Source organism: Mobula birostris, chromosome 13, assembly GCF_030028105.1.
Source record: "Mobula birostris isolate sMobBir1 chromosome 13, sMobBir1.hap1, whole genome shotgun sequence".
Taxonomy (NCBI): Eukaryota; Metazoa; Chordata; class Chondrichthyes; order Myliobatiformes; family Myliobatidae; genus Mobula; species Mobula birostris.
Genome location: NC_092382.1, coordinates 43958216 through 43981105, shown reverse-complemented (window position 1 = coordinate 43981105; position 22890 = coordinate 43958216). Strand labels below are relative to the sequence as shown.

The 22890-nt window shown below is 43.0% G+C and overlaps 2 non-coding genes across 2 annotated transcripts; both read right to left on the bottom strand.

The window, feature by feature from the left end:
* Positions 1-951: 951 nt before the first annotated feature.
* On the bottom strand, positions 952-1067 carry trnal-uaa (transfer RNA leucine (anticodon UAA)). Its single transcript has 2 exons — positions 1030-1067; positions 952-986 (listed from the first exon to the last, which is right to left on the bottom strand). It is a non-coding gene; the product is annotated as a tRNA-Leu (tRNA).
* Positions 1068-2373: 1306 nt separating this feature from the next.
* On the bottom strand, positions 2374-2487 carry trnal-caa (transfer RNA leucine (anticodon CAA)). Its single transcript has 2 exons — positions 2450-2487; positions 2374-2419 (listed from the first exon to the last, which is right to left on the bottom strand). It is a non-coding gene; the product is annotated as a tRNA-Leu (tRNA).
* Between the last annotated feature and the right edge of the window lie 20403 nt (positions 2488-22890).

Below are 22890 nucleotides of genomic sequence, written 5' to 3'. Positions count from 1 at the left end.
TTTGTTTAATCTAATACGCTTATCTTGTCCAGATTTTATATTTTATAACTTTCGAAATCATTTTTACTACCTGTATTAAACGTTTCAGCTTTACGTGAATAATTTCAAATCGTTCATGTTCGATCCTCCGTCAAGGTGTAATTCATTTGTTTGTATCTGAGAGGGTGTTTAAATCTGAAGAAATTCTGGTGGGCTTCGTAGTCGCCCTGGATTATTGCGTAAAATAACAATCAATGTTGTTATTATCATTATTATTTCGCTTGACTTCTCACAGTTTGTTGTGTTACACACATCGGGTGTTTTGACCGTCCTGTTACTGCGGTCCTTCAACGATTTTATTGTGTTCCTTGGATGCCCGCGGGAAAGTGAATTTCATTTTTGTACATGGTGATATATGTATATAGATTTGCTGTGATGCAGAATTTACTTTCTGCTTTTAACTTTGAACCAGTTGGGCCGAAGTTTCTTTTCCACGCTGTATGTCTTAAAACATATGCTTTGCAAAAAAAAAAAAAGTGTGTCCTATTAAACCACAGAAAGGGAATATAATACAGTCCAGAATGATCAATCCGATATTCCCAAGTGCAGAGTGGCGTTAAACGCACGACACTGAGCTCCGCGGCAGATGTACAGGTATGCTTAAGGACGACGATGTAAAATGCCTATTCATTATAGCGACCAACAACGTGTCTGAATGGAACCGATGTTATTCTGTCCAACAAATAGCCATGGCTGAGACGGTGACACAGACGCTCTTCACCGAATCCACTTTCTCTTCAAACTCGGCAGCCTAAATCCGATGTAATGTGACCCGTTGTACTGCTCTCTGCTGTGACTAAAACAAAACCTTTATCTTTCTTGCGTCTTTCTCATCCTCCCAACCCATGCTTTAATCGCTGCAATAAAATTAGTGATTGCATTATCAAAACACCAAGTGTAAAAGACAACAGTTGTCAGGAGTGGGATTCGAACCCACGCCTCCAGATGGAGACCAGAACACTCGCGTCTATTATGAAACGACTTTCTCGGCTTAAGTCTGGCGCCTTAGACCACTCGGCCACCCTGACAACTCTCTTCAAACCCACATGAACAGCTGTGTTTCATAATAGAGTGAACGACTACATTGGTGAGAGAGCATACATACAAACACTCACTACATCGTGTGATTTGAAATGAAAATGGACGTGATGCCTTGTCTCAGGTTTTCCAGCATGTGAGAATTTAAAGCTCACAGCAGCACAGCTCTGGAACTGGTAATGCACACAGTTTAGGTCATCTGTCACAGAAAGGATGACGAGGATTTGGAGAGTGTGCAGAAGAGATTTAACAAGATGATTCCTGAATTAGCCGGTTTGGTTTTGCGATAACGAGAGCTTCAACCATCTTGTGTTTTTTTTCCCTCTGGAGCAGCGAGGCTGAGGGAAAATCTGATAGGCGTCTCTTAGATTTTGGGAGGCATAGATAAAGGTAGAGCACACAGAAGCTGTCTCCATCCCAGAGGTGATATGCCTTATATCATAGGGCATACATTTCAACTAAGAGGGGAAGTTTTAAAGAAGATGTGAGAACACCTTATCACTCAATGTCGGCAAGACCAAGGACAGATTGTGGTCTTGAGGAGAGGGAAAACCACAGGTCCATGAGACATTTCTCATTGGAGGAAGTGATTTTAAATTGGTAGGTATTAGTATATCCTCTACTTTATCAGGAGACTGCGTGGATTCAACATGACCTCAAAAACCTGGATGAACGTCTACAGATGTGTAGTAGAGAGTGGATTGTCTGCCTGCATCAGGACTTGGCACGGAAATAACATTACCTTTGAAGGAAAATCTTCAAAAGGTTAGTGGATTCGGCCCAGTCCGTCACGGGTAAAGCACTACAAAACATTCAGCACATCTGCATAACGCTGTCATCGGAAAACTGCATCCACCGCCAGAGGTCCTCACCAACCAGGACATTTTCTTTTTACGCTGCTGCCATTAGGTAGAAGGTAAAAAGAGCCTCAGGACTCGCACCGACAGGTGCAAGAACAGTTTAGCCTCACGTCCCCATCCATTGAATATTCCGACAGCCAAAGATTTCACTTTAAACACTATTCTATATTGATTAGATGAGTATCCTAGTACTTCAGCAGACCAGGCAGCATCTGTCAAAAAAATACACATTCGACGTTACGGGCCAAGGTACTTCTCCATGGGATTGTTTCTGAATAAATCGCTCACCCAAAAATCGGTGTACGATGATCTGTTGTACTGTGATGAGCAGTGTCAAAAACCACAATCTATTCTACCGTTTTCCTAATCCACACTAAGAACCTACGTTTTGTTGCAGAAATAACATCACCTGGATTGAATGTTTAACAACAAAAGATGTCAGGAGTGGGATTCGAACCCACGACCCCAGCTGGAGACCAGAACACTCGCGTTTGTCGGAAGGATTTTCATACCTTGAGTCTGGCGCCTTAGACCACTCGGCCACCCTGACTACTGTTGTGTTTGGGAACGGAATGAATGCCTGATTTGAAGGCAAAGTTATTTACGCACAAACACACATATCATCCCGCTAATCGGAAATGAACGCGAGCTTGTTACAGTTTTGCAGGTTAGGCAGCTTCTTTGGGAAGTGAAGCAAAATAATTACAGATCGAAGACTCGTGAGACGCGTCTCAGCAAGAATTTGGGAAGGAGGTTTGCTGGGATGAATGAGAACGCTTGGAAGACTCATTATTTTTACATGTAGTGAAGCGGGGAGGAAACGTTAATAGACCGTATTGAATCTGAAAACATTGAGTGCGAGTTGATCATGACAACGTCAACAGAAACTGAACACAGTTCAATTATATCTCGCAACGCTGCTTTACAGATGGATGTTAGTAACTGAACTATAAAGCTCAATAGTCTGATGACTGTGGAAGAAAGCGAAGCTGCGATTAAGTTCACAAGAACGTAAGATATCGTGCAGAAAGGTCATTCGGTCCGCTGTGTCTGTTCATCATTCTATCATGGATGAGTTATTACAGTCAGAATGTTGTTCAGGCTTGTAGGTCAATGTTTACTCTGATGGAGAGGAGACAGAAGCAGGGCGTTTTGCACTGTAGAGCAGCGGCCTTTCTGACAGATGAGACGCTTAAGAGAACGTATTTCGCTCGGGTTTGCTAATCCTGAGATAAATGCACAGAAGACATTAAAGTAAGGCAGGGACAAGGGGACGGCCATCGCCGGAGTGGAATGCTCCTCGCGGGATGTGGAAAGGCGGGGAGACTTCCATGGTTCCTGATGACAACAGCTGCGAGAAGTACACAGAGCTGCAGCTGGTAACAATCTGCAAGGTGCAGATTCTATGAGGTGTTTGAGTTGAATCTGGATGAACCCCGGTTCACTGGGGGCCGCAGGCGTGATGGACTAGGACATATAAAGTGGTAGATACAGGTAGGGTGCAGGACACAGGAAACTGGGTGACAGTCAGGAAGGGGGAATGGTTTAGAGAGCCAGTGCAGACTATCCCTATGGCCATCACCCTCACCAACATCTGGTTGCCGTTTGTGGTTGCATGATCTAGCAGGGGAAAGCCACAGAGGTCGGATCTCTGGCACTGTGTCTGGTTCTATGCCTCAGAAGGGAAGGGGAAGAACAGATTCCTGGATGTTATATTGCCTCCCGGGTACCAAGGTCCGAAACAACTTGGATCAAGTCCTGAATATTCTTCAGTAGGACCGTGAGCAGCCAACAGCTGTGGTCTATTAAGGACCAATGACATCGGTAAGAAGAGTGACGAATTTCTGCAATGGAAATTCAGAGAGTTAGGTGCTGAGGTGGAGGGCAGGATCTTCGGGGTTGTGACAGCGACACGTGACGCGTCCTAATCAGGCGATAAATGGAAACATGATACATATTAATACGTGGCTAAGGGTTTGGTGTAGGAGGGAGGCCATACGAGTTTTCGATCACTGATCTCTCTTCCATGAAAGTTAAGATCTATGGATAAAGACTTTTCGTGCGTGAACTGAAAGTGCATTAATATCCTGCCGGAAGGTTAGCGAATGCTGCATGATTAGATTTAAACTACATTTGCACGGGGGATGGGAACCAGGGTGCCAGAACAGCTGGTGAGGAGATTGCGCAGACACGTTGATAAGGTCTCAGACAACGTCAGGAATGCAATCGCTGAGTAAGGTAGGACTAATGTTCTGAGCTGCGCATACTTCAGTGGTAGAAGTATCGGAGAAAAGGCCGATGAACTCAGGGCTTGGATCAAAACCTGGAATCATGGTACTTTGCCGTTAAAGAGACGTGGTTGCAGTGGAGTTTAGTGTGACAGTTCAGTATTTCGGAGTTCCTTTGTTTCAGAAGCGATAGAGCGGGATGGACTAAAAGAGAATGAGTAGCGTTAATAGACAGGGGAAATGTTACGGCTGTCTTCCGTCACGACAGATGCAGAATTCGACTATTGAGGCTCTATTGATGAAACTGAAAAAGAGGAAAGGTATGATCACGTTAATGGGGATAGATTACTGACCGCCCAATAGTCAGTGGTATTTAGACGGTCAAATTTGAGGATATATATCTGTCTGTCTCTAGGGCATTACGGTTGTTAGAGTTGGTGCTTCTGACATTCCGCACGTTGACTGTTAATTCCACACTTTTAAAGGACTAAATAGGTTAGAGTTAGTCCAATGTGTTCAAAAATTCTCTTCCTCTTCATAAGTGTGCAGACGTCCGAAGGAGAACGCGTGCAATACTTGATCTGCCATTATGAAATGAAAGAGACTGTGCAAGAGAAATAAATTTGATTTATCGAATACCTTGTAACTCGTGATCACAATGCCATTGATTTCAAAGTAAATATGGAAAAAGAGATCGTTCTAGTCCGTGCATTGAGATTTTTCATTGCGGAAAGTTCAATTTTGACGGTATCAAAAACCGTTTAGCAAGCGTCTATTGGAGCCGGGATGTTTTCTGGTCAGTGGGACGCGTTCAGAAATGAACTTCCGAGCGTACAAAGCTCATATGGGACTGTCAGCATAAAAGGTAAAGGTAACAAGAGTAAATGACCTTGGTTTTCAAGAGATATTGATTTCTTGCAGCTCACTCTCGATGCGGGCAGAGACGGACGAGAAAACCGACTGTGATTTGGCTTATGTTTCCGCTAAAGACACGTAGGCATCTGTGGAAGAGTTTTGGGAGAGTTTGGCTCCATCCTGCTCTGTCATTTCTGAAACAAAGAAATTCGAAACACTCTCGCTACCAATGGAGTTTCAGAGGTCATCCTTGGAGCAAGATCCTGGGGCAATTGCAGCACCCAATTTGTTAGAAATCAAATCCGTTTACAAGTATTTCGAAAAGGTTTCAGTGAGGGAAAGTTCTTGACTCTTCCACCACATAGAGCCTACGCCTGGGCAGCAGATCACTGTCAGGTCCATGTCCTCCGCGGGGTTGATTATACACGTGGAAGATGACATCCTATGACATTCAGCGACAGAGCACCTCGAGTTCCTTATCATGCACTTCGGCCTTATAAACGCGCCAACAGTTTACCAGGCATTTATAAACGACGCGCTCTTGATCATGGACTTTTATTCAAGCTGAAGAATTCTGATTTTCCCGTAATCACAATATATGTTTTCGGCTTCATCATCTCTAATGCAATCGCAAGAGGGACTCTCGTAAGATGCAGGAAATCGGATGTTGACCATCACCATTCACTGCTAAGCAGGGCTAATTCCTGGAATTTGACAACATTGATCTAACGATTATCAGAAACTTCAGTTCAGTGGCGGATCCGCTGACGGCTCTAAACAGGTGATCCATTGTACTTTTGTTTGTACTACCGAGACAGAGACTGCGTCGCTCAAGGAGTTGTCAGGTTGTTGCTGATTTCAGGATATCTGTACATGTACTGAGTGAATAAACACTTCTCCTTCGGCTTGCACTGTTTCAAATCGATAGTCCTTTACAAACACTAATACACAAAATGAATGCAGAGAACATACAACAGTTTTATTTGAGAAGCAGCCCAATGGTGTCTATTATGGATCTCGGTCCACATACCATACTCAGAAAAAATGGGGTTCTGTACAATTGATAAATGATTAAAATAAAACATGAATGTTCAAATTGAAACCAGTCTGGTGCAGTTACTTTTACCTCGGGACTAGATTAGATCATTATGTTAGCAATTATTCCATATCGCCTTCCTAAACACGGGTCTCACTGTCGACTTATAATTACTAATCACATCCTTTGCCAAGACCCTCGCCGATGGGCTGAAGATCAGAATGAAGTCCCACGGACGGGATAACCAGAAGTAGAGGGCAGTACGAAACATCCGGAACTCCCAAACAGGATCTTTGGTACAGTGACTGATGTGACCGGTGGCATTGGTTCTCAGTTTGACTCCCTGTTAACATCAATGGATCTGGGGTTGAGAGGGTGAAAAGCTTTAAGTTCCTCGGCATAAACATCACCAAGGATCTCACATAGTCTGTACATACCGGCTGTGTGACGAAAACGGTACAACAGCGCCTCTATCATCCGAGACCTCTGAAAAAGTTTGGGATGGGCTCCCAAATTCTAAGAACTTTCTACAGGGACACAATGGAGAGTATCCTGACTGGCTGCGTCACTACCTGCTATGCAAACTGTACTTCGCCCAATCGCAGGACTCTGACGTCCCTGTGCGTCTTTAGCAATGAACTTCCGACTCTTCAGGACATTTACAAAGACAGGTGTGTAAAAAGCGTCCGAAGGATCTTTGGAGACCCGAATCACCATGACCACAAACTGTTCCAGTTACTACTACCTGGGAAACAGCATCACGGCTTAAATGCCACGACCAACAGGTTCCGGGACATCTTCCGCCATGCCATCAGGCGGTTTAATTCATGCTGAAGCAACTGTATTCCTATGTTATATTGACTATCCTGGTGTACATAATACTTGTTATAAATTACAAAAATTACAAGTGTTACATACCTCGTGGGTATCTCGTGACTGTCTTATGATCATGATGTCATTGAGTATCTTGTGAGAGTGATGTAATGGTCTTGAGGTGGTGGGGTTATGTAATTTTCCCGCCAGTGTTCGGTCACGTGATGCATGTTCTCAACAGGTATATAACTGGAAACCCCCGTTGTTATGCCGTTGAATCGTTGTTTAGTTCGTCAGTTACTCCGTTCTGCTGCGTACTAGTCTCATGACGCAGTTCCGTTTAAAGTGGAGTTTTACGTTCTATTGTAAGATCTTACAAAGGTACGGGACCCGGAAGGATTGAGTAAAGTTGATGTCGTTCGAGGGTTTAATACAGGATCGACCTTATTGATTCTCGTTCAGAAATAGTGACCTGTATCTAATATACGTCCTGTAAGATCAAGAAGGTTTGTGCAGTGTTCATTCGTCAGAAAAAGATCAGTTCCTTTAAGTTGTTTTATTTCCTTCGTCGTGAATGCTTTGGACAGAATCAGCAGTAACGTCACGTCTCGAAGAAATCCGTTTCCAGAGAAGTCTTTCCTTATTGACTGTAAATCACTTGGACTTTCGAATTTACCAACTTAAGAACTGCGATCAAATTTACCACTTTAACTTCCAGAGTTGCAGTTAACTTCCTATTAAGTTAGTCATTTGAATACTTTTCGCTATTGTTGAGCAGAGCTTAATAAATGTTTATGTTTGTTTATAAAACTTGACTCAAAAATATATTCATTGCTGCTGATCACGTGCCAAAATTGGGGACTCGTCCGCCATTGTTCCGATTTTGAGCTTAAGTGCTTGTTTAATTATCAATCTGATTTGGAAAAGGGAAATACCCGATTCTTTTGTTTGATTGGTCTGTGGGTGGTATTCGGCAGCAATGAATATTGACGATTTTATGGCATCGCCAGATCCGGAGTTATTAGTGAAGGTGAAAAAGGATGATGTATCCGAGACTGCGAGAAGGTTGGACCTTAAAGGAATTTCGAAGGTTGGAGGAAAGCCAGTAATTCAGAGGAAACTAGCGGAATATTATGTTTGTTTATAAAACTTGACTGAATTATATATTCATTGTTGCTGGTCACGTGACACAAGTTGCTCATTTATACGGAAACGTATCTAAAGATTTTTACTCCGCAGGTATATAAACGGCGTAAGTAATAGGGTCAATTTAATGCAAATAAACAATGCGAAATAAGGTAAAGAAGGAGGTAAAATAAAAAGTGGACGTAATATTAATCAAGGACTCTCACATCTGATGGGATATGCCTGAAGAAAGAGAGGCAAAGACAAGATTGTTGGGTCTTAGCCAAGGTATCAATGCCCCAGCTTTCCAAAGATACTGCGGGACAGGCGAATAGCTACGTTGCTTCATCACACAGCAAGAGCAATCAGGATAAAACGAGTAACTACAGAGCGTGAGTTTCTCGTCAGAGCTAGGGAAATCATAGGATTTTTCAGTCGTTCCAACAAACCCATGAATTCCATCGCTAAATCATTGCATATAACGTAAACAAGTAAGTCCTAACGCAGAATCCTGTGAAACACTATAGCACACCGCATGCCAGTCGAAAAAGGCTCCAGTTATTCCTGCTTTTTACCCCCAGCTAATCAGCCACTGCTTTTTCTATGCTAGAGCCTTTCCTGTATTACCATGGGCGCGTAGCTTGTCGAGCAGCCTCACGTGTGGCACTTTCTCAAATGCCTTCGGAAATCCAAGTAGACGACGCGGAAAGATTCTCATTTGTCCGGCGTGTTATCTCTTCAAAGAATTCCCACAGATTTCTCAGGCAAGATTTTCCCTTGAGGAAAACATGCTGATTCCGTCCTATTTTATCATGTGTCTGCAAATTTCCTGAGAATTAATCATTAAAAATTGACTGCAACTTCTTGCCGACCACTGTGGTCAGACTAACCGGTTTAGTTTCTCCTTACTTCTTCCTCACCCTGCTTGAAGAGTGAAGTGATATTTGCAATTTCCCAGTTTTCCGGAAACATTCCACAACAGAGTGGCTGTTGAAAGATCATCACTGATACCTTCACCATGTCTTCAGTCAACACTTTCTTAACGCTGGTGTATACACCATCTACCTTCAGATATTTGAGTTACTCACCAGCCTTCTCTCCGGCCATGGTAACTTCACACACTTTATACTCCTGACACCTGGAACTTGCAGCTAATGTTTTCCAGAGTGAAAACTGATGAAAATTACTCATTTCGTTCGTCCGGTGTTTCGTGGACCCACATGGGCACATCTTCAGCATGTTTTCCAGTGATCAGATGCCCCGTCTCGCTTCTCCCCCCCCCCCCCCCTTTATATATCTGAAGTAGCTTTTGGCATCCTTGTTGATATTATAAGCTAGCTTACTTTCGTATTCTACCTTTACCTTCATAATAATTTTCCAGTCCTCCAAATTCCCACTAAACTTGCTCAATTGTACACTCTCCCTTTTGCTTTCTCTGTTGGTTTTGAAATTTCGTATGAAGACTATAAGACCATAAGATATAGGAGCAGAATAGGCCAGTTGGCCAATTCAGTCTGGTCCACCATTCTATCATGTGCTGATCCGAATCTCTCAGTCGTCCCCAAGTTCCTGCCTTCACCCAATACTCTTTTGATGCCCTGGCGAATCAAGAACCCATCTATCTCTGCCTTAAATTAACCCAATGTCTTGGCCTCCATAGCCACTCGTGCAACAAATTCCACAGACTTACCACCCTCTGACTAACTTAATTTCTTCGCAACGCAATTCCAAATGGGCGCCCTTCATTCCCGTAGTCAGCTGCCTTGTCTTAGAATCCGCTAGCATGGGAAATAACTTTGTAATATCTAATCTCTTCAGGCTTTTTAACATTTGGAATGTTTCAATGAGATTGCCCCTCATTCTCCTGAACTCCAAGGATTGCAGCCCAAGAGCAGCCAATCGTTCCTTATACGGTAAACCTTTCATTCCTGGAATCGTTCTTGTGAATTTTCACTGAACCCTCTCCAACGTTAGTATACCCTTTATAAAATAAGGAGCCCGAAACTGCACACAATACTCCCAAGTGTTGTCCACGAGTGTCATATCCCTGCTCTTATATTCTATACCTCTGGAAATGAATGTCAAAATTGCATTCGCCTTCGTCACAACCGACTCAATCTGGAGATTAACCTTCAGGGTAGCTTGCACAAGGACTCCCAAGTCGCTTTGCATTTGTGCATTTTGAATTCTCTCCCCATCTAAATAATAGACTGCCCGTTTATTTCTCCCACCAACATGCATGACCATGCACTGAATTTCCTTGCCCTCTTTGCCCATTCCCGTAAATTATCTAAGTCTTTTTGCAGGGCCTCTGTTTCCTCAACACTACCCGCTCCACCACCTATTTTTTTGTATCATCGCCAAATTTAAACAGAAATCCTTTAATACCGTGGTCTAAAAAGTATTTTCGTACATCGTAAAAGGCAGCGGCCCCAACTCCGATCCCTGTTGAACTCCACTGGTAAACGGCAGTCAGCCAGAATAAGACTCCTTTAATTCTACTCTCTGTTTTCTGCCAACTAGCCAACGCTCCACCCTTGTGAGTAACTTCCTTGTAATTCCATGTGCTCTTATCTTGCTAAGCAGTCTCATGCGAGACTTGTCAAAGGCCTTCTGAAAATCTAGTGCACCACGTCTACTGCATCTCTTTCGTCTACTCTGTTTGTAATTTCCTGGAAGTATTGCAGTAGGTTTGTCAGGCAGGATTTTGCTTTCCCCAAACCATGCTAGCTTTGGCCTATCCTGTCATGTGCTTCCTGGTACTTCGTAATCTCACCATCACAATGTATTCCAACAACTTCCCAACCATTGATGTCAGGCTAACTGATCTATATCTTCCTTTCTGCTGCCTTCCACCCTTCCTAAATAGAAGGTAACATCTGCAATTTTCCAGCCATCCGGCACAATGCCAGAATATATCGATTCTTGAATATTCATCGTTAGTGCCTCCGTAATTTCTCCAGCTACTTCCTTCAGAACCGGAGGATGCATTCTGTCAGGTCCAGGAGATTTATCCACCCTCCTACCTTTAAGCTTCTTGAGCAACTTCTGAATTGTAGTTTTCATTCCACAAACGTCACTACCCTGAAACTCGTGAATATCCGGTGTGAAGACGGATGCAAAAAATGCATTCAGTTCCTCTGCCATGCTATTAACCATCGTTGTGTCATATTTTCTTTAAAATATTTCTTCCTTTTTTGCATGTATATATCCTGTGCCTTCTGAAATACTTCCAGATATTCCATCCTGTAGTTCAGCTGTCGTCCCTGCCACTGTTTCTTTTTTTGCAATCAATTCTGGCCAACTCCTCACTCATGCTTCTATAATCCCTTTACTCCACTGTAGTACTGATACATCTGACGTGAGCTTCTTCTAACATTTCAGGAGGAATTCTATTATATTCTGATCAATTTCCCTAAAAGGTTCTTATTGCTGAAGCTCTCTTATTAGTTCTTGATCATTGCGCATCACTCGGTCCAGTGAGCTCAAACATGAGGAGCTCTGAAACGCCAGCTTGCAGACATTCTGGAACTTCCAGATCCTGTAATGAAGCACCAACCGGATTCCCCCCAATCTACCTGAATATTGCAGTCCTCCGTGACAATTGTAACATTGTCCTTGTTTTCTATCTCCAGTTGTAATATGTAGGCCACATCCTTACCACTGCTTGGGAATCAGCATGCAATTGCTATGAGTGCTTTTATTTTTTACCCCTGAAGTTCCTCCGCCCTGTGAAAAATAAGTCAACACCTTTGAACCCAATGTCACCTCTTTCTAACGATTTGGTATTGTTGTTAACTAAAAGAGCGACGCCGCGCCCTCTGCCCCTCTGTCTATTCTTTGTATGTGCTCTTGGACATTAAGCTCCCGGCTATAATCTTCTTTCAGTCACGATTTAGTGATGCCTACAACATCATACCCAGTAACAGTGCTGTAATTTCATCCACCTTATTTTGTTTTCTACAGCGCATTCAAATACAACACTTTCTGTCATGTATTCGCTGTTTTCGCTTTTGTCACATTATCCTCAAACTTTTGTTTCCTAACTTCGTCCGAGATCTTGACAATATCTTCTCTATCTAGCTGTTCTGGAACTCTGGTTCCTTTCCCCCTGCAACTCTCGTTTAAAACCCTCCAGAAGCCTTGAGAAACCTTCCCTCTGGGTTATGAAACATCTCTATTTCAGGGGGAAACTATCCTTACTACGCAGATCCCACCTTCACTGCAAGAGAGCCCGAGTGATCCAGAAATCTCATGCACTCGTTCCTACACCAATTCCATAGCCACGTGTTAAACTGTATAATCTCCCTTTCTCATGCCTCACTAGCACGTGGCACGGCTATAAACCTAGATATCTCAATCCAGGACTCCCTGTTCAATCGCCATACCCATGTCAATGGCACCTACTACATAGATCACGACCTCAGACTGTTCGCCCTCCCATTGCAGAATTCTGACGACGCGATCGAAGATATCCCTGACCATTGGAGAGGGTATGCAACATGCCATCCGGGAATCTCGTTCTTGTCCGAAAAACTTTTGTTTTTCCGTTTTCCTAATTGACGAATCCTTAGCGTGCCTATTCTTCTCCATTCTCCTTTGAGACACAGAAGCAGACATGGTGTTAGAGACCAGACCACTGCGACTTTGTCTTCCCTCCAACGGGTCATACTCTCGGAAAGTGTCCAAAGTGATATTTCCTGTTGTTGATGGGGGTAGCTGTAGGGATACGCTGCACTGTCTCCTTAACCAATTTCCTTTTCCTGACTGTCTTTTAGTTTTCTGTCTCCCGCAACTGTGTAACTACTTCTTTATATGTCCATCTATCAGCCTTTCAGCCTCCTGAATGATCCCGATTTCATCCAGATTCACCCTCAACTCCTTAATGTGCTTTGTTAGAAGCTGCAGCTTGATGCACTTCTCGCGGTTGTCGTGATTAGAGATACTGGGGGTCTTCCTGTCGTCTGGCATCCCACAAGAAGAACATTGCACTACCCTGCATGTCATCTCTCCCGAGCTGAGCAGATATAAAGAAGAGAAAGAAAAATAAACTCTTCGCTTCTCTTCGCTGAGGCCTCGAAGAGCTAAAGCCTAAGGACCACACTGACTATATCCACTCAGCCCTTGTCCGCTCCGCTTGCCTCTGCGTTACTTTAAGTTGTTCTTATTAATTAATCCCAATCGCCTATTGGTCGCTGGTCTAAACGCTATTACCCTGACTTGAACCGCTCTTGCCTTTTATCCTCTTGCGGTGGATCTGATTGAAGTCCCGTTTTCTTCAAATTTCCGATATTTCGATTGGCCTTTGGCCAAAGCTTCATTACGCTGCCGCGACCTAATCTTGCATTTTCTTCTCCGCGGTGGGTCTGTTGAATCCCCTTTTATCCAAACATCCGTTGTCCGGGTGGGCCGCTGCTCAAAGCTTCACTGATTATTTTGATTGTAGTGAGGTTTTGAGAATGTCTCTCATGATGTGCTCATCTGGACATTTGAGAAGGAATGCGTGTTTCTGCAGGTTAACAGGGTCGTAGAGAAGCCAAATGACATGCTTGCCTTTAATCGTCCTGGTACTGACTTCTGACTTCAAGGGTTGTAAAATTATGATGAATATTTATAAAAGACTGTTATGCCTTCTTTGGAGCGTTGCATGCAGAACTTGCTGCATCGTTGTCGGAGATAATAGGAAGATTTGGAAAGGGTGAAGAACCAATTTATCAGATGAGAGGGTGCGTGTCGTAAGGAGACGTTGAACAAAGATGTTCTGTTTCTTCTGGAGCGGTCGATGCTGAGAGTGAATATAGTGGAGTTTTATCACCAGAAAAACAATCCGTGTAGTTCACTATGCCAGAACACGATACTAGATATATGTATTAAATGTCAAAGTACATAATTTCAAAGGAGATCTGTGAGAGTGGTTTTCGCAGAGAATGCTGGGTATTTGGACCGACGTGAAGGCTGCCGTGCTGCCATTGTTTCGGGAAAGCAGATTCGACCATTCCGTAAGTGGGAGAGGCGAAACTGATTCGCAACATGCACGTTAAACGTTATTTTTGTAGACAAACTGTAAAATACGTGACTAAACATCTCCAGTAAGTCGAACAGGTATTCGTGTACAGCCCCTAAGTTATTAAAGTTCCCATACTAAATATTCAGTACTGCACCAGCATCCCAGTGCACCGGAAAGGCAACATCTTGACCCGAAGTGCAACAGCTTTGCAAATGATCTCCCCTTCCCGCACTTCCTAAATCTTATCCACCGATTGTCGAATATAATCCTCCAGGTGAATTGTGCTCCTCGACTCGTCAGCAATGTAGGTCGGTGTAGCATTCTTGATCGGTAACAGCACACGTGACACTTATCTGTGTGAGCACGTACTGGAAGGCCATCGGATCCTGCGAGGCACACATTCCAATTTCCACTTTTTCCCCCCGCCATTATTCCAGACAACCCATTCTGCGTGGACTTCACAGGCCCATAATTGCTAGGCTTACTCTTAGAACCCTTTTTAAACAATGAAACCACATGAGCAATACGCCAATCCTACGGCACCATCCTCGTTTTTAATGGCATTTGAAATATTTCTGTCAGAGCCCTGCTATTTCCACACTAACTTCCCTCAAGGTCCTGGGGAATATCTTGTTCGGACCCGGAGACTTATCCACTTTTATATTCCTTAAAAGCGCCAGTACTTCCTCTTCTTTAATCGTCATACTTTCCATAACTACCTTTCTTGTTTCCTTTACCTTACACAATTCAATATCCTTCTCCTCAGTGAACACCGAGGAAAATAAATTGTTCAAAATCTCCCCCATCTCTTTTGTCTCCGCATATAGCTGTCCACTGTGATTCTCTAAGGGTGCAATTTTACCCCTAACTATCCTTTTGCTATTAATATATCTGCCTGTAGAAACACTTCGGATTTATTTTCACCTTACTTGCCAAAGCAACCTCATATCTTCTTTTAGCTTTTCTAATTTCTTTCTTAAGATTCTTTTTATATTCTTTATATTTCTGCAGCACCTCATTTACTCCATGCTGCCTATATTTATTGTAGATATCTCACTTTTTCCGAACCGTGTTTCCAATATCCCTTGAAAAGCATGGCTGTCTCAAACGCTTAACCTTTCCTTTCAACATAACACGAACATAAAGATTCTGTACCCTCAGAATTGCACCTTTAAATGACCTCCATTACTCTATTATATCCCTCCCATAAAACAATTTGTCCCAATCCACTCCTTCTAAATCCTTTCGCATGTCCTCTAAGTTAGCCTTTCTCTAATCAGAAATCTCAACCCTGGGTCCAATCCTATCCTTCTCCATAATTATATTGAAATTAATGGTATTGTGATCACTAGGACCCGAAGTGCTCCCCAACACATACCTCCGTCACCTGCCCTACCTCATTCCGTAACAGAAGATGCAACACTACCCCTTCTGTAGTTGGTACCTCTATGCATTGCTGCAAAAAAAAAAAAAAAAAAAAAAAAAAAAAATATATATATATATATATATATATATATATATATCTTGCACACATTTGACAAACTCCAAACTATCCAGCCCTTTTACAGAATGGGGTTCCCAGTCTATGTGTGCAAAGTTAAAATCTCCCACAAACACAAACTTGTGCTTACTATAAATATCTGCTATCTCCTTACAAATTTGCTGCTCCAATTCTCGCTTCCCATTAGGTGGTCTACAATGCACCCCTATAAGCGTCACTACACTTTTCCTGTTCCTCAGTTCCACCCAAATAGCCTCCCTGGACGAGTGCACTAATCTCTCCTGCCAGAGGACCGTTGTTATATTTTCTCTGACAACCAAGGCAACACCGCCACCTCTTGCCCCTCCTATTGTATCACACCTGAAGCAACGAAATCCTGGAATATTTATTTTCAAATCACACCCCTCTTGCAACCACGTTTCACTAATAGCTACAACATCATATTTCCAGGTACAAATCGATACTCTACGCTCATCCACCTTTCTTACAATGCTCCTAGCATCAAAATAAATGCATTTAAGAAACTCCCTACCTCTTACTCTCTTTTTATCCTTAATGGAGCAAACAACTTCGTTATATTTTTCTTCCTTTTCCCCTACATCTTTGGTCTGAGTGCTCCTGATCTCTGTCCCCTGCCTATCCTTCCTCACACACTGTCTACTAGCTTTCTCCTCTCTCCTAGTATCTTTAGTTTGATTCCCACCCCGCAACCTTTCTAGTTTAAAGTAACCTCAGTAGCCCTCGCTAATCTCCCTGCCAGGATATTGGTCCCCCTAGGATTCAAGTGCAACCCGTCCTTTTTGTACAGGTCACGCCTGCGCCAAAAGAGGTCCCAATGATCCAAAAACTTGAATCCCTGCCCCCTGCTCCAATCCCTCAGCCACGCATTTATCCCCCACCTCATTGCATTCCTGCTCTCACTGTCGTGTAGTAATCCCTACTTTTGTTCCTCTGGCTCCTCTCTCTCCCACTTCTGGATATCTTGAACATGATCAGAAACATCCCGGACCCTGGCACCAGGGAGACAAACTACCATCCGGGTGTCCGGACTGCGTCCACAGAATCGACTGTCTGACCCCCTTACTATCGAGTCCCCTATTACGAATGCCCTCCTCTTCCTTTACCCACCCTTCTGAGCTACAGGGCCGGACTCTGTGCCGGAAAACGGCCACTGTTGCTTCCCCAGGGTAAGCTGTCCACATCTCCCCCACCCCCCAGTACTCAAACAGCAGTACTTATTGCCAAGAGGAGCAGCCACTGGAATATTCTCTAATACCTCATTCTTCCTCTTCCCCCTCCTAACCGTGACACACTTGTCTGCCTCCGAGGAATATCGAGGTATATCGAGGAATACTCACCCGTTTCAGGGTGATAATGTCGTTCAGTCAAACGAAAATCAGACAAATGTTGTGCAAAATTAAACAGTGAAATCTGCAAAATAATGATGATTACTATCTGAAGTAAATCAGGAAACTGCACCAAATTTCAAGCGTGTCAGGACGGTTTTACAAGATCTGCAATGCAAGGTATCTAACGATATGGGCCAACGGTGTATTTACGTGCTAGTAATTGTTCCGCCAACTCTGCCACGAAATTCCAGATGGTGTCTGTCTGTCGAATACAATTACTGTTATTGTCATCCCGAAAACGTTGATTTTGTTCTGGTCAAATAAATATCGTAAACATTTATTATGCTAAATACCATCAACTGCAACCAGCATTGAAATACTAACGGCTCGGTGAATCGTGCGGCTTCCACCTTCAGAAACAGATATACATTTTCTTCATTTCACCCGCTTAAATTCTCCCTGTCGTTAAAAGAGAGCCATTGTGCTCTGCCGAAGATCAGATTTCATACTTATTTAGTGTAGGTTGTACATGCTATGAAAGTTCCTCGTAATTTATATTTCTAAAGTCAGCAGCTCAAGTTTTTTGTTTGTTTGTTTGTAATAAATAAAAAAAAAGAAAAATAAAATCTCCAAGACCCTTCATTTTAAAACATTATAAACAGTAACTTATTTTCACCCCTGGTGGTGGACTTGTCGTACTCTACCCAGAGGCAGCTCGTCCACTTTTAGTCCCCTCCTGACATCCAGCTCTTACCGGTGGCTCCAAGTAACTGTTTGCATCCGACAGTGGCAACCCCTGGTACGGCGCTTCGACAGGCGGGCTAAATCAGGTGAAGGTAGCCGGGAAGCTTGAACCCTCGTGACTTAGGGATATTCCTACCCCAGCATATGAAGCCAGTTCCCGGACTCGGAAGATCTGATCAACTGCAAGATCCAACACCAAACAAGCCGGTGCAGCAACGCTTCACGGAGAGCGAAGGGCAAAACAAGACACGGAAGGCGTCACGGTTATCCACTGCAGCCGAGGAAGTCTCCAGTCTTGACGTTCTTTCCTGCCATTGGACCAAAACTTCTGAGGCCGAGAGAGTGGAGCTGCCCCAGTGCAACGGCTTTTTTCACTATGAAATCCTTCCTTCACAGGTTACAGCATCGTCGGAAACGACGGACAATAAACACCACTAAACAATAATCAAATAGGATTTAGCAATAAAAGAACAAACAAATTAGCTAGGACATAACCCATTGATACTCGTCGCGGGTTTTACCTTGCACGATTTTCACAATCATTTCCAGTGTACCTCAGTTTTCTAGTTATAATTCTGCATTATCCATACAAATTGTCACCACGGCTATTTCAAAGAATTGAATTTTCAGTTTATCGCCAATTGGCGCATACAAATAGATAGAGATAGATAGATTGAGAAGGATTACATCTACGGGAGATATAATTTGATTCCCTTTCTGGTCTAAGAGGAGACAACGAGGTTATTTATCTCCTTCCAAGTGATCCATTACTGCAATGAACAGGACTTCACAGATCTGCAGCACATCACTGACCACACGGTGTTATCAGTGCTTATTCTGACATGCCAACGACCACATGGATAATGTCTGTGCTTGGCCAGCTCCCTCAATTCTGCAATGTTATTATCACATCTCATTCTGTCCCAGGGTCTCTCACACAGAGATTATCACTGCTTATTCAGAACCACCTCCAAGTATTCCGGTAAATTCACTGCTTGTCCAACCTCACGATGGACACAGCGAAAACAATACGTATGAACATAAAAGCGTATCAATGTCCCTCTTATAAACAATGCTCTTCAGCACAATCACACTATTGGTGATGATGCCCTGCAATCAGTGATCACACTGTCGCCGAATATCAGAGCATGTTGGTTATGTATTTATTTGTCAATGCCCGCTCCCTTGCAACAAACAAAATGCTGATAACACATAAATAACAAACTGCAGAATCAATACTGCAAATGTGTAATCATTAATGGCATTCATAGTACCGTGCACAACAGGAGATGGCTATGCGTTGTGGACAGAATTTCCGTCCAACTTATCTTTCAAAGGACAGAGTTGTACGGTGAATGCACCACCGAGTGACCGAAACATCAGTGAACATAAAGACATTCAACCTCGGCTTTTGTCGTTATTTTCGTACTCATATCAGGTGTGACCCAGCGGATAAGGAGAAATATTAACTCTTTTATTTCTACCATCACATTGGGCCGTGTTTCTACTTCGAGGCACCCGCACTTTTTATTTTTAATTCGTATGTCTAAATGAAAATCGCTGTTATTTGTATGCAAGTCCAGTTACACTCTTATATTTAGTCAGTCCGCATGAAAAAAGATCGGAACATTGTTCAGTGGGGTCGTGGATAAAGAACCGCAATGAGGAGAATAGGTACGGTTTCTGTTCAGTGGGTTCAGATGATGGAAACCAGCGGGGAGTATGAGCATGCCCAGTCCTCATCAACGTTACACAACCGATATAATCTCTGATGTCTCATAGCAGCAATAAAATAGTGAATTTATTGTTTTAATACCCTGTATACGTGTAAACATATGTTAGCTAATCTTCATCTTTGAAAAAATATGTACAGTATGCTGCGAATAAATATGTAAGCTTTCTGTTGTTTCAAGCAGGTGGTGTAGAACAACAAGAGAGAATTATTGCAGATCTCTAGTCAGATTAATTACAGTAGTTTACCCATTATGAATCGACACCTGCAGAATAAAGAGATACGCTCAGTTATATGCTTGCACACAATAAAATTGAGACCTTTTTTTAAGGACTTTGAAATAATTTGTAAATATTGCTCGGATGAGACAAAGCATTGCAGGGAACAGAATGAACTGGTCTCTGCAGGATGAGCGGTAACCTGAAACACAACCGGATGACCATGCACAAGCTCTGGAAGATGAGAAATGAAAACAGGTGGAGGAGATACCTTTGCTGTTCAGATCTTGGCCTTTTCCTCCTGCCATTTCGCAGCTTCCGACACATATTTTCATTTGTAAGACTAGACGGAATTTGGAACACTTACAATGAAGTCAACACAGAAACACTGTATTGAACTATCCGTTCAAATTTAAATCTGGACTCGTATGCGGATCCGTGGAAACAGAATCGGAGGTTGCATAAGCATGTGCCGCGTGTGTTCAGTGGCTGGAAGTAATTGTCTGGGAATCGAGGACTGTTTTCATTGAATCACATAATGTGCCGTGATGGGTAGAGCTTGATATTGTACAACCTAACTTTACTGCGGTTTCCTGTCATGAAGAATATTTTAATTGCTGCTTTTCCAGAGCAGTAACTGCACACACACACTGACAATGTCACTGCTGACCATGATGATGACAGCATTGGTAATCCAGGCCTATCACGGACCCGACTAATAATACTGTCTCTGCAGACTTACCGGTGACAAACAGTTTATAGATTCAGTTACTAATGGACATTGATCTAAGGTGACGCGAGAGAATTTTAGGAAGTGGAGGGACCACTTTGACCAATTCAGTGGGTAAGAGGTACCCGAAGATGTGTCTGAGGTGCCCACTTTCAGAACATTCAAAATGTAATTGGACAGTCCATGGATAGGAATGCCTCAACGGGATAGGGTCCAGAGAGGGGCTAATGAGGATAGCTTAGATAGCACGAACAGCTTGGGCCGCCGTTTCTACATCCCGTAACTAAGACTGTTTACTTTAAGAACTAGGTTCTGGGATTCTGTACCTGAGTTGTGCTTCATTTCCGATTTCGGGCACTTGCAGCAGTCGCATTCTGTGATCTTTCATGGAGGGAAAATTCTGCAAAACCACAATGTTCACAGGAGGTGATAACATACAAGCTCAGTTCGAAGAACGGGACGGATGTATCTGGATAAACCTGTCCTCTCACACTGCTTCTTTGCATCCAGGGGAACAGCACCAGGTGATTTTTGTACAACTGTGGTGTGATATCATGTACGGGTTCTGTTGTAAAGAACGCATTTAAAATGCATTTCTTATTCCTTTCTGATTCAACAGCTGCATGTTCTCAAATGGAATAACGCACCGTGGAAGTGTTGAAGTCCGTAACCGTACAAATTTATCAGGATGACATGCAATCCACTCATCAGCCACTTGAAGCAAATCAGAGAAAGATAGATTGTGAGCAATCCCTTTCGGGCGTTTAGTGATCTGACCCATTAAATACAGGAGGAAAACCACTTGCCGAAGGGTAAACCCACCAAAGCACATTTATTCTAACGCCACTATGTGTTCCTGCTTACAGTTTTCATTACCCGTTCTTAGACATAACAAGTAAACCCAAATATAATTATTGACATTTTTTTTTATTTCCTTTAAAGGTCGTAATAGAGAAACAACGACATATTGCGCTGTTTAATTCCAATTTCCTTCTATGTTAAATATGATCATGTCTGCCATGTCACGATTTCATACATGTTCTGAGACGTTTTGTGCGTCATTCAAATATATCTAATAACAGGAGCATTTATCTACACAGATTTCGCTCCACTACTGTTCGAATCAAGGGTAAACATTTCATGTCATTTCAAGAGCTTGTGGTCGCGCTGATACTCAACGAGTGAAAGTAACACGCTGAGTCGAGCAGGGTCTGGTTGAACTGTTTACTGTTTCATACAGCGCGCGCTTAAGTGCCCGCTCCCAGCAACTCCCGCTCTTTGAGGGGCGGACGTGACGTCGGCTTCCGGACCGAGGTCTGCCCCGCACTCAAATTCCTCTCGGTTGCCGCTGGCTGCGGACTCGCCGGCGACTGCTGGAGCAGTTTCGCTTGCCGCGTGGGCGAGCCTCCACATGACTCCCACACCCCGCCCACCGGAACCGGCGCTAGGAGGTGCAGAGTCCACAGCCTGCTCACTGTCAGTTCTTTTAGATGGCCGGCCTCGTCGTTGTGGGGGTTGCATCGCAACCGGGCGTTGAAGGACCAGATGCGCCGGTTTGAGATGGTCAATGGTAAAAGTCTCTTCACGACCGCCGATGTCGAGAACCCAGGTCGTCCGATTATGGCGCACCACCATTTAAATGAGGACACACAGACAGAGTCCAACGATATTACTGATTGCTTCTTTGGTAGATCTGGCATTTTACATAATAAGTAACTATTCCTCCGAAAATGGTCTCAGGTGTAGTAGATCATTACCGGAAGTTCCCTGCGTCGACAATCAATTGCCCTGATTAGATTATACAAGAGCAAGAATCAGTTCAGAGTTCACAAACTGGGTGTAAACGCCTGTGCTTAATATGACTGTTTCTTCTGGACAGCATTAAAAACTACCTTGTTTTTGCTCTACACGAACTGACGTATTGCTAATATCATCGCAGATGAATACCATAGCAAAATATGAGGTAAGAACATTCCCTATGTCCTTCTCTGCAAAATGTATCACCCCAAAGTTATTGCTAAAACACTTAACTTCCTCCCTGAATTGTTTTTTTTTACTGGTAAATTGTTGGGAAATCAATCGATTGGGGTCAATTTTAGCATTATCGGCAGTATATACTTCGCTGTAATTTGGCAATCGGAATTTTCCCCTTTACTATAGCTCCTACATTTTTCACATGTCCTACGGTTAACAACATTACTCTATTTTCTCCATTCTTCTCATCAATATATTGTTTATATCTTTATTCATACATGCACTGGTCTGAAGAGGGATAAATATGCCCGCAGAAGAAAATATCTCAGGTTGCATGTGTTGACATGTATGTACTTTGATAATAAATTTCACTTTGAACTTTGATCTTTGATCTATTGTTCTTTTTTCTGCTTCTTACGACGTTGGGTTTTAACGTTTCCTGCACAGTGTGTATTACCTTTTAAATCGACCCCCATTGTTCCTCAACTGACTCAACGTCAAGCAGTTACTTGCAGTACCTTCTGAACTAAATTCTACACCTGCACAAACTTTGCTTTTATGAAATGCAATTTAATGGTTTTGGCTTTTGTTCATGTACTCTCCGAAACAGCAACCTTCGAGACTAACAATTAACACACATC